Genomic DNA, 10,479 nt, shown 5'->3' with positions numbered 1-10,479 from the left:
CTGTCTCCTTCCCTGGGATTTACGTGTGGCCACAGGAACAGAGTCCTTCCTGCCTCACATCCTGAAAGGAGGTGACCCAGAGCCACCTGTGGCCATGTCTACCTGTCCCCCCCTCCATGTCTACGTGTCACCACCGCCATGTGGACGAGAGCTGTCTAGAATGGAGGGGAATGAGCCCAAGAGAGACAGGCAGAGTGCAGAGAATGACAGCCCCCACCACTTTGTTCCAGTCTGATCCAGGTGCATCCTTCTGGGCTACGGCAGCCAACAAATCCCCTTCCCCCCAGGGGCTGACTGGGTTTCTGCTGCCAGCAATGGGAGGAGACCAAGGAGCCACCTCCCACCCAGGCCCCTCCTCACCATAGGCACTGCCCTACTTTCTCCCCCACCTCCCCAAATCCATCCTCCCAAGCCCCCCACCTCCCACCTCAGCCCCGCATGACCGACCCTCCCCAGGAGGAGCTGCCCTACGGCTCCCATGGCAGCTGAAGACCAGATTTTGCAGGACTTATTTTTCAGGCCTTGGTGAGGAATCTGGCGCCATCTTTTAGCAGGGCCCATGGAGCGGACCTGCCCTAGGTCAGGCCTGGGTAGCCCTGCCCCCTTGTTCCCCTTCTCCTTTCTTCTTCTCCATTTTTTAAAAAGATTTTATCTGTTTATTCATGAGAGACACAGACAGAGAGAGAGGCAGAGACACAGGCAGAGGGAGAAGCAGGCTCCCTGCAGGGAGTCCAACATGGGACTCGATCCCAGGACTCCAGGATCATGCCCTGGGCCAAAGGGAGGCACTCAACCGCTGAGCCACCCAGGCATCCCTTCTTCTCCATTTTTTTAAAGTAGGCTCCACACCCAACGCAGATTCCAACACAGGGTTTGAACTCACAACCCTGAGATCAAGACCTGAGCTGAGACCAAGAGTTGGATGCTTACCCGACTGAGCCACCTTCCACCCCATCTCTGCCCTCCTCTGAGGCCTCAACCCCCTCTCTGGTCTTCTAGCCTCCCGTCTCTCTCCCCTCCAACCCACCTTGTGCTCTGCAGCCAAACCTTCCAAAAATGCAAACCTGACAATGTCACTCCCCATCCAACAGATCCACAGCTCACTGCCTGTGCCCTCGGGGATAAGAGCCTTTAGCCTCCCCATCGGCCTCTAGGGCAGAGACGCCAAATTACAGTGGCCTAAACGAGAGGGAAGTTTATTGACCATCATATAGTGATTCACCCATAAACCACCCAGGAGCTGGCGTTCCTTGGCATCAGCACGCGGGTTCCTTCTGTCCTGCCGCTCCATCGTTCCTGGGCTGTCGCCTTCACTCACACGTCCCAGGATGGGACCATGTTCACCTTCCAACCTGCGGGAGGGGGGAAAGCTAGACGAGAGGGCACACCACTACCCTTTCTGGGAACAGCCCTGGCATGGCCTATCCTTTTGCTCGTATCCTATTGGCCACATTGGTCACCTGCCACCCCCGACGCAAGGGAGGCTGGGAAATGTAGCCCATCTTCCCAGCAGCCGCATGTCATTACCATGGGAGGGAGAGTGGGTATCGGGGCAGCCTGTCTCTGCCACAGCCTGGCACCCAGAGCCCTCCACAGCCAGCCTCGGTCCGGGGAGTCGCACCTGTGCCCACCTCGCCTCTCCTGCCTCCAGCTCTGAGAAGCCCTCACTGACCACCACGGCCTGGGCCCGGATGAAGGGTCTCCGTGCCCACCGATCACGTGGTGCTGTGGGTGCTGGTCCACCTCCACCCCACCGCCCAGGGCAGGCATCACACCGGATTCATTTCTGGGTCCCCTACCCAATGCCAAGCCCGAAGCGGGCCGGGCAGCAGGGAACAGGGAATGGCAACTGAGGAAGTGAACCTTCTAAATCGGAAATTCTCAGCCAGCACATGACTGCTGACTGGAAAAGGGCGGCCCTGGGGTGTGGGGGTGCACATTGATGTTGCACTCAGCCGAGGAGGCGGGGAGACCTCCCTGGGCGTCCCCCCACCTCCAATGTGCCATTCCCCCTCCTCCAATGCTCTCTGCCCCCGTGACTGTCCTGTCCGGCTCTTGCTCGGCCCTGAGGTCTCATTTTAAATGTCACTGCCTGAGAGGGGCCCTCCCTGAGCTGACAACACTGTCGCCGACGTCCAGGCAGCCCCGCGGGGGCCTACACCACATGCCGCAGGGCTCCGTCCTGCCCTCGGGAGCACAGGACCCAGCTGCAGCTGCGCAGCGCCCGGCGCCGATGTGTCCCCGAGACTGCACACTGCGGGAGGTGGGCCTGCCTCTCTCCTGGGGTCCCTAGGTCCCGGCACAGCTCTTGACACACAGTAGCCGGCCAGGGCCATCAAATGAGCGAACCTGACCTCTAGTGCTGTGTCTAAGGGGGTTGACGTTTTGGTGCCAAGGAGGGTGGGGGTCACGTCTGTGGCACAAGGGGGTGGGTGGCAGCCTCGGCTCTGTACCGAGTCTGTGCCCAGAGGCAAAAGCCCAGCTGAGGGCCCGTGGGGATGAGGGCCAGGAGGGAACCGCCTCCCCCCCCTCGGTCACAGAGCCCCGGGCCGGCTCTGCTCCAAGAAGGAGAAAAAGAGCTTTGGGAGCCACACCTTCACCTTGACTGCAGGCCCGAGAGGGGCCCGCTGGAGGCAGAAGACATTGTGGCATGGATGGCACGTCACTCCGAGGGCTCTGTGCCTCAATTTCCCCACTGCGGGAGGGATAAGCATAGCATCTTCCTCACGGGGCTCAGAGAAAATTAAAGGGTTGATCCACATGCAGCGCCCCCAGGGCTCACCGAGTGCACAGAGAGCATAAAGGGGCGTCCCAGAACCCCTCACTGAGCCTCCGTTTTCTCATCTATCAAGTGGGGTACCAGAGCCAAACTCGGGGGCTCAGAGAGACGCAGTGAGACAGGGATGTCGGCCCCAGCCTGGCACCAGAGAACCCTCTCCCCTCACCCCAAGACAGGGAGGGGGGTCGAGATGCCCACCGGCCCCCTGCCGTAGGCGCAACCTGGCGAGGGGGAGGCTGCCTGGCGAGGGGGAGGCCGCCTGGTGAATAATCTCGTTAATGGTAATCATCACCCTGATGCTCGTTAATATAATAACACTGGGCTCCCAGCCGCCGCCTGGCTCAGAGCTCCTCCGCGCCTCTCATCGCCGCCTGGCAGGGGCTCCGTAAACACTCATTACGCTCCGTCCCCGGGGAGGCCGCCAGGAGAAGCAGCTATTCCGGGCACAGCGCTCGGCTCTGGGCCGCAGGCTCCACTTGTATTAAGCATCCTCACACACGCTCCCGCTCGTGCACGCACACACACCCGCACACGCTCACACACACGCACACGCTCACACACACCAGGGCACGCACTCCCGCACTCAGACATCACACACACGGGCGCACACACACTCACCGGGGCATCCACGCTTGCACACACAGCGGGGCACACACAGGCACGCTCACAGTCACGCACAGCTGTGCAGCACTCTCTAATCTCCTCCCCGACCACTAATAATTGCTCATAACGCTGGAGCCTTACGTTAGAACAGTGCTCGTAGGTACTTATCGGGCACTGCGCACCCGCCAGGCGTTGGCCTAAGTGCCCCACTCGTATTAGCTCATTCATTCAATCTAAATAAGTGATCCTGTTGCGTCCACTTCGTGCTGAGGAAACGGAGGCACCTGCAGGTTATGGGATCTGGGCAATCGTCAGCCCCTCGAGCGGCTGCCGGAGTCCTGAACGCAGGGAGCCTCCAGGTATTGCTGCCTCAGAGGACATGCGCTCACTTCGTCCTCATGGCAATTCTGGGTCCTCAATCTCCCCGTTGCGCTGATGAGGAAATGGGCTCAGAGAAGTGATGTCACCTGCCTAGGAACACGCACAGCACAGCACTTGACACACATGCGCCATCTGACTTCAGAGCCGGCCTTACCGCTCCCCTGAGATGGAAGCGGGGAGGGCAATGCTGTTCCTCCGTTCAAGAGGGAGAAACTGGGATCCGAAGAGATTAAACAACTTGCCCACGATCTCCCAGGGACCGATGCAGAGAGCCAGGGCAAGCTCAAAGGCCTGGGATCCTGGGCACCCTCCTTCCTGGCTCCCACCTGCCCCCACCAATGAGCCTTTTACCTGGAGACCTTAATTCAGACCCACAGGCCGATTCAGCACCGCAGGCCTCAGCCCACGCAGGATTCCTCAAGGCCGCTGCAATTCTATGCCACCAGTCCGAGCTGCGTGTCCCTGGGCCAGTCATGTCACGTCACCTCTCTGGGCCTGAGCCTCCTCAAAACACAGACAGCAGCTGATATTTAGGGGGCGTTTACCATATTCTAGGTCTCTTCTATGTGCTTCCATGGAAGGTTTCGCTCTATCCTCATCACAGCCCGAAGAGGTAGATATGAAAAGAGTCCATGGTTTTTAAGATTCTGCTATTCTATAGGATCCTATGATTCCCACAGGGTCCGTTATGAAAGAGCCCACATCCTAAAAAGATTCCATTATTCTGGGATCCTGGGTTGCCAGACAATTTCGGCCATTGGTCTGCAGATAACAGAGTTAAAGGATTTCATGAATTGGTGATTAGTTGAGCCTCAAGGGCAAGAGGCAATTTGTCAGCTCTCAGCCAGCCTCGAAGGCCACCAGGGTCCACCCCCGGCCCCGCCCCCTCCCTCAGCCACAACATCGGAGCCAGCGGAGACAGAACAACCTGTCTCTATGACATGGCCCTGTGGAGGCCGCCGAGCGCTGGGTGGGTGACCTGCACACAAAGAGCTCCATGGACCCGCCCCCGCTGCCCTGGCCCAGCTGCTCGCACAGTGGAAGGACCTTTCCAGGCTGCAGCCAGCCTGCTCCCGCCCTCAGCCAGAGACACCCAGAAATGCAGCAGGGTTCAATCCCAGAGCAGGTCCCCTTCCTGCTCAGAGAGGTGGGGAGAGAGAACAGAAAGACCGGTGCCTCGGGACGCCCCGGTAGATCAGCGGTTGAGCGTCTGCCTTCAGCTCAGGGTGTGATCCTGGGGTCCTGGGATCGAGTCCCGCATTGGGTTCTCCACATGGAGCCTGCTTCTCCCTCTGCCTGTGTCTCTGCCTCTCTCTTTCTGTGTCTCTCATGAATAAATAAATAAAATCTTTAAAAAAAAAAAAAGAAAGAAAGAAAGGCAGATGCCTCTGCCTCCTTTCTTAGCCATTCTGACCTCTCCACGTGTGTTCCTGCTGGCCCCCTGCCACCGCCCCCTGCTCCCTAACTGCCCCCCCTTCCTCTATGCATGCTTCAAGGGCCAGCTGGGGTCCCACCTCCTCCAGCATATCTGCCTGGTTACTCTAACCCTCACTGGTCTCCTCTCTTACCCAAGTCCTGTTGCATGGCATTGAGCGCTAACATGTGACCCCGAGATTCCAGAGATGCCGCTCCTCTCCAGGCTCTCCTCCCTGCTACCACGAGAGCAATCTTTCTGAACCACAAACATGACTTTGTTGCTCTCTGTCTATAGATCTTGGCTCTCCAGCTTGGCATTCGAGCCCATTCCCAACTCTGGCCTCATCCTTTCTGTCTGTTTCCTGCCTCCAATCCAGGGACTAAGTACGCCTTGACCAGATGAAGTGAGGATCTGCCTCTCAGACTACAGAGGGCCCCAGGGAAGCCCCTCTGAGGCTGGAGCAGTTGGACCCCTGCCCTGATGCCAAGAAACAGATGTTGAGGGTCCCCTCCCGAACCTCATCCTCCATGTGCACAAACACGAGCACACACGCATGCATGCACACAGGCACATACGCATGCACACACCAAGCTCCCACCAGGGAGCCCACAGGATTTTGGAGCCCTAGAGCATGTGTTGGTACCATGGACAGCACTGGAGGAGGGTGCAGGTAGGCTCTGGGTGCTACTCAAATCCACCCACATGCACGCATGTCCTGGGACACGCACGGATCTCAGACAGCAGACATTGGTTGAACCCCTGCCTCACGCCCCACCCCTGCGAGACGTTATGGAAAATACCAGTGGGAAAGACATTGACTGTCACTGGCCCCCAAGGAACTTACAGTCTGGTTGGGGAATTGATTGTGTTGCCACCAATTTCCCACCTGCCTCCAGGCAAGCTGCCAAGGCCATGTTTACAAAAGCGTAAACCTGTCCCTATCACTCCCTAAAAAGTTCCATAGCAACCCTCCCTCCCGCTGCTTATAAGGTAAGCCCTCACCACCCCCATGAACCCAGTGCTCCAGCCTCGTTTGCCTTTGGCCTCTCCCCAAACATCCTGGGGTGCTTTTTCTTGCTTTCCTCCTCATTTAAGGCTTGTTTCCCCTCTTCGTTTCCCAGGGAACTGCTACGTAGACTTCAAAACTCAAATATTTTCTCCTCCTGGAAGCCCCCAAATTCACTGTGCCCTCCTCTGTACTCCCAGAGCTTTGTACATACCTGGGTCACCAGGCATCATTGAATTCTGACTTACCGTGTGCCCCTCGTGTCACACAGAAGCCAGCTAGTTTTTCCGGGCCAGTTAGGAAAGGAGTGACGGTTGCCAGAAGGGCAGAGGCTTTCTAAGAACTGCAGCTGATCAACCACGGCCCCAGCACTGCTTAGATTTGACAACTTCAGATTTACTTGGAAGCCTAAAAATAATGTCAAAGCTGTGCTTTTTACATCACTTTCACTCTAGAAACCTGCCTGCTTTGTCTTTGGGAAGAGAGAGCATTAATTATTATATAGGCCATGTGCCAAATAACTGGTAGGATACGGTTAAATAAAACATAGCCTCTAATGGATCTGACGCAGACGGGAGGCTCAGCCCTGTTCCTTCCACATCAGGAGCATTCTCAGGTATCTGATTCCAGGTCTACCTTCCCCGCCTCAGCCTGTGACTCCCCTGAGGTTCAGAACTGTGTGTGTCTTTCAATTCCATACTCCTGGTCCCCAGCACAGTGGCTGACACACAGTAGGCATCTACCAACATCGGGTGAACGATTAACAGATGGGAACGAATCAAGTGGGCTCCAGGTCAGATTGCCTGGGTTCAAATCTCCATTCTACCATGTATTAGCTCTGTAATTTTAGACACGTTTTAAAGAGGTCTCAGTTTTCTCATCTGTAAAATGGGCATACTAATAGTACCTACCTCGTGGGGTTCTCGCAACATCTAAATGGAATGCTGTATAAAAGAACAGGCATAGAGCCTGGCCCAATAGTAGATGTCCAGTAAAGGTTCGTTGGGGTTATTTGTTTTGTTTTACTTAGAGAGAGGTGGGAGAGGGGCTGAAGGAGAGGGAGAAGGGAGGATCGTAAGCAGACTCTGAGCTGAGTGCAGAGCCCCATGCTGGGCTTGATCTCATGACTCTGAGATCATGACCCGAGCTGAAACCAAGAGTCAGAGGCTTAGCTGACTGAGCCACCGAGGTGCCCCAGGTTCATTTTTATCTCAACTGTTGTGTTAAATTGTGTGGTTTATAGATTGAGAAAGCTGAGCTGGGCCTTGGCAGACCAGCCAGGAGACAGAGCCAGCCACCTACGGTGGGAAGAAAGACCAAGAACTCTTCTGTTCAAGCCCTTCCCAACAGCCATCCCACGGGCTCTCTATCCCTCCCTCAGTTCTCTGGCTCCCCACCTCGCTCACCCAACAGCCTCCATCAGGAGGAGGAGGCCTCCATCAGGCTCCCTCCTCTCCATCCTCTACTCTTCCAGGTCTTCCCCCTGGCCTCCCTTCCTTCTCTTACCAAGGCCAATGACTGCTAATGCTGCCAGGGAGTTCCCAAGGAGGTGTGGTCAGAGCAGGGCTTTGGAGGATGCATAGGAGTTTGCCAGGAGAAGGGGGGAGGGGAGTCAAGGTTGACCTTAGAGTTGTATGACTCTTCTTGCCTTCTTGAAGTCCACAGGCCTCAGTCTCCTCATCTGTAAACATGAGAGTAATAAGAGGACCTACGACCCGTCAGCGTTTTTATAAAGATTAAACGTATCAGTCAGCTTGGGCTGCCATCACTAACTCCCACAGGCTGGGTTTACTGGCTTCAACAAGAGGCATTTGTTTCCTTCCAGTCCCTGGGCCCGGAAGTCTGAGATCAGGATGTCCGTTTGCTGTGTCCTCACGCGGCCTTCCTCTGTGCTCATGCAGAGAGAGTGCTCAGCGCTCTGCTTTCTCTTAGAAGGTAAAGACACCAATCCTATTGGTTTAGCGTCCCCGGGCCCCACTCTTATGACCTCATTTAACTTTTATGACTTCCTTAGAAGCCCTGTCTCTAAATCCAGTCACACTAGTGGGTTAAGGCTTCAAAATATGGATTCGTGGGGGAGACAATTCAGTCCACGGCATAAAATAAGTTAATATGTGAAAAAGTATTCTATTTTAATAAATACTTAGATACTACTTACCACGTGCCAGCTCCTGTTCTAAATGCCACACATATTAAAAGGCATTTAAGACATGCCGGGCACAGGCTGATTGCAGTCCACGCGTCTTACGGTTGTGCTGTTGTGCACCTGCTGTGTGGCAGGCACTGTGGTGGGCACTTGGATCCCCACGAACCCCGTTAGTGGTCCCTGCTGTGCCCATTATACAGAGGGGACAAAGTGGCTTCCCTGGGACAGCCCGGGAGGCACTGGCTGAGGCTGGGTGATAACCCACGTCTGTTCTAACCCACATGCCAAAGCCCGTGCCCTCCCCTCGCAGCTCGCTCTGGCGGTAAGTGTCACTCAGGATTCCCAGCGAGACAAGATAAAGGTCCAGACTCGGCCAGAGCCTTGAAAATGGAAGGAAATGACCAGACCCCATCGATGTCCTTCCACGTGGGAGGAGCAATCCCCAACCAGCCCAGGTGGTGCCCCAGGTGAACAGTGAGCAAGGAAGAGAATGCTCCAGAAAGCCAGAGGCCCGTGCTGGCCCCTCTCTCCGCAGGAGGCCAGGTAGTCCCCCGCCACATCAGCCCTCGTAATTCCACGTGGATTCTTTTGCCAGAGCCATTCAGCAGTGTCAGTGTTTGTAGAAGGGGAGGGGATGAGGTCCATGCAGGAGCAGGTGGTCTGAGGTGGACCGCACACGGCTAGGGGGGATGCGCCATTGTGGGTCGGGAGACAGTGTGGGGAGCAGGGGAGATGGGTGGTGGGCAGAGGGTGTAGGGCAGGCAGGGGCCAGGGCCCCAAGTCAGAAGACTCAGCTTTGTATTTGCTGGTGGTATGACCCCTGGCAAGTCCTTCTGCCCCTGGCAATCAATTTTTTTTTAACATTTTATTATGAAGAATTTACAATTTAAGCTTTAAGTAGATAGAATAATATAGTGAGCCCCCATGTGCCCATGACTCAGCTCCTCCAATGACCAAGCCAAATGTCCCCTCCCTCCCTCTGCTCTCCCACCCGGGCCCTCCTCCCAGTGCTTGCTGTGAACGCGTCACAAGCATCCCATCACTTGATGCGCAGCTATTTGCGGAAGGATAAGGATGCTTTTTTAAAAAACATAAGCAGGATACCAGTAACATGTCTGAGAACGTTGACAATGATCCGCTTACAACAAATATTCATTCAAAGTTCAAATTTCCACCTGCCTCATAAGTAGCTTAGATTTTCTTTTTTTTTTAGAAGTTGTTTGAATCAGGATCTGAATCAAGTTCCCACCTTGATTAGTTAACAAGCCTTTTAAGCTTCCCTGAAAATTCCTCCTTCATCTTGTAAGCATGTCTAAGACTTTATTAACTGAAGAAACTAGGGCATTTGTCCTTTAGAAGTGCCCTCCAGTGTGGGCACTGTCACAGTCCCTGTCTGTGAAAGAGTGGGAGCAGTGGTTCTCTCCAAGAAGGAAAGGAGAGAGTATCTGGGAATGGACACTGACAACCAGCAGGCACCCCACAGATGTGTCATGTGTTCATCTATCTTTTGAGGGTACTTGGGTGGTTCAGTGGTTTAGCGTCTGCCTTTGGCTCAGGGCGTGATCCTAGGGTCATGGGATCGAGTCCCACATCAGGCTCCCTGCATGGAGCCTGCCCCTCCCTCTGCCTGTGTCTCTGCCTCTCTCTCTCTGGGTCTCTCATGAATAAGTAAAATCTTTAAAAAAAAAATCTATCTTTTGAGTTTTTCAATACCCTGTTGCCTCTGTTTCTCTGATGACATCATTGAGGTTCAGAGACACAAAGTAACCTGCTCGGGCTCACAGCAGCTGTGGGCAGAGGAAGGAAATGGGAGGCTGAAACTAAAAGAATTGTGACTTCGGGCAGAGACACAGGCTCGAATCCCGCTCCGTTCTTCAACAGTTTTCTGGCCGCAGGTTCCCAAACTCCCTGAGCCTCAGTTTCCACGGGCCAGGAGGCCAGCCCCGCCCGAGGCTGCAGTGACGGGGGTGAGCAGAGCCCCATCGGGGCGCCGGGCACAGTCGGCCCCTCACCCCAGGGCTCTGGCAGCCCACGTCTGCCCCGGCCCCGCGCCCCCAGCCTCCCTGAGGCCAGAGGGCTCGTGGCCCTGACGGCGGCCCACGGCACTGTGACCCCTCGGGTCATCGTCTTCCTCCTTGCCCCTCCGT

At 55.6% G+C, this 10,479-nt stretch overlaps 1 long non-coding RNA gene across 2 annotated transcripts; it reads right to left on the bottom strand.

Moving 5' to 3' along the window:
* Nucleotides 1–1,180: 1,180 nt before the first annotated feature.
* Nucleotides 1,181–1,834, bottom strand: LOC119870047. Of its 2 annotated transcripts, none has more exons than XR_005355072.1 (2): nucleotides 1,622–1,834; nucleotides 1,181–1,352 (listed from the first exon to the last, which is right to left on the bottom strand). It is a non-coding gene; the product is annotated as an uncharacterized LOC119870047 (long non-coding RNA). The 2 variants fall into 2 exon arrangements; XR_005355071.1 differs by having other exon boundaries at nucleotides 1,632–1,834.
* Between the last annotated feature and the right edge of the window lie 8,645 nt (nucleotides 1,835–10,479).

Source organism: Canis lupus, chromosome 2 (genome assembly GCF_011100685.1).
Source record: "Canis lupus familiaris isolate Mischka breed German Shepherd chromosome 2, alternate assembly UU_Cfam_GSD_1.0, whole genome shotgun sequence".
Taxonomy (NCBI): domain Eukaryota; kingdom Metazoa; phylum Chordata; class Mammalia; order Carnivora; family Canidae; genus Canis; species Canis lupus.
Note: the sequence above shows the minus strand (reverse complement) of the source record. Positions and strands in the feature narration are given on the sequence as shown.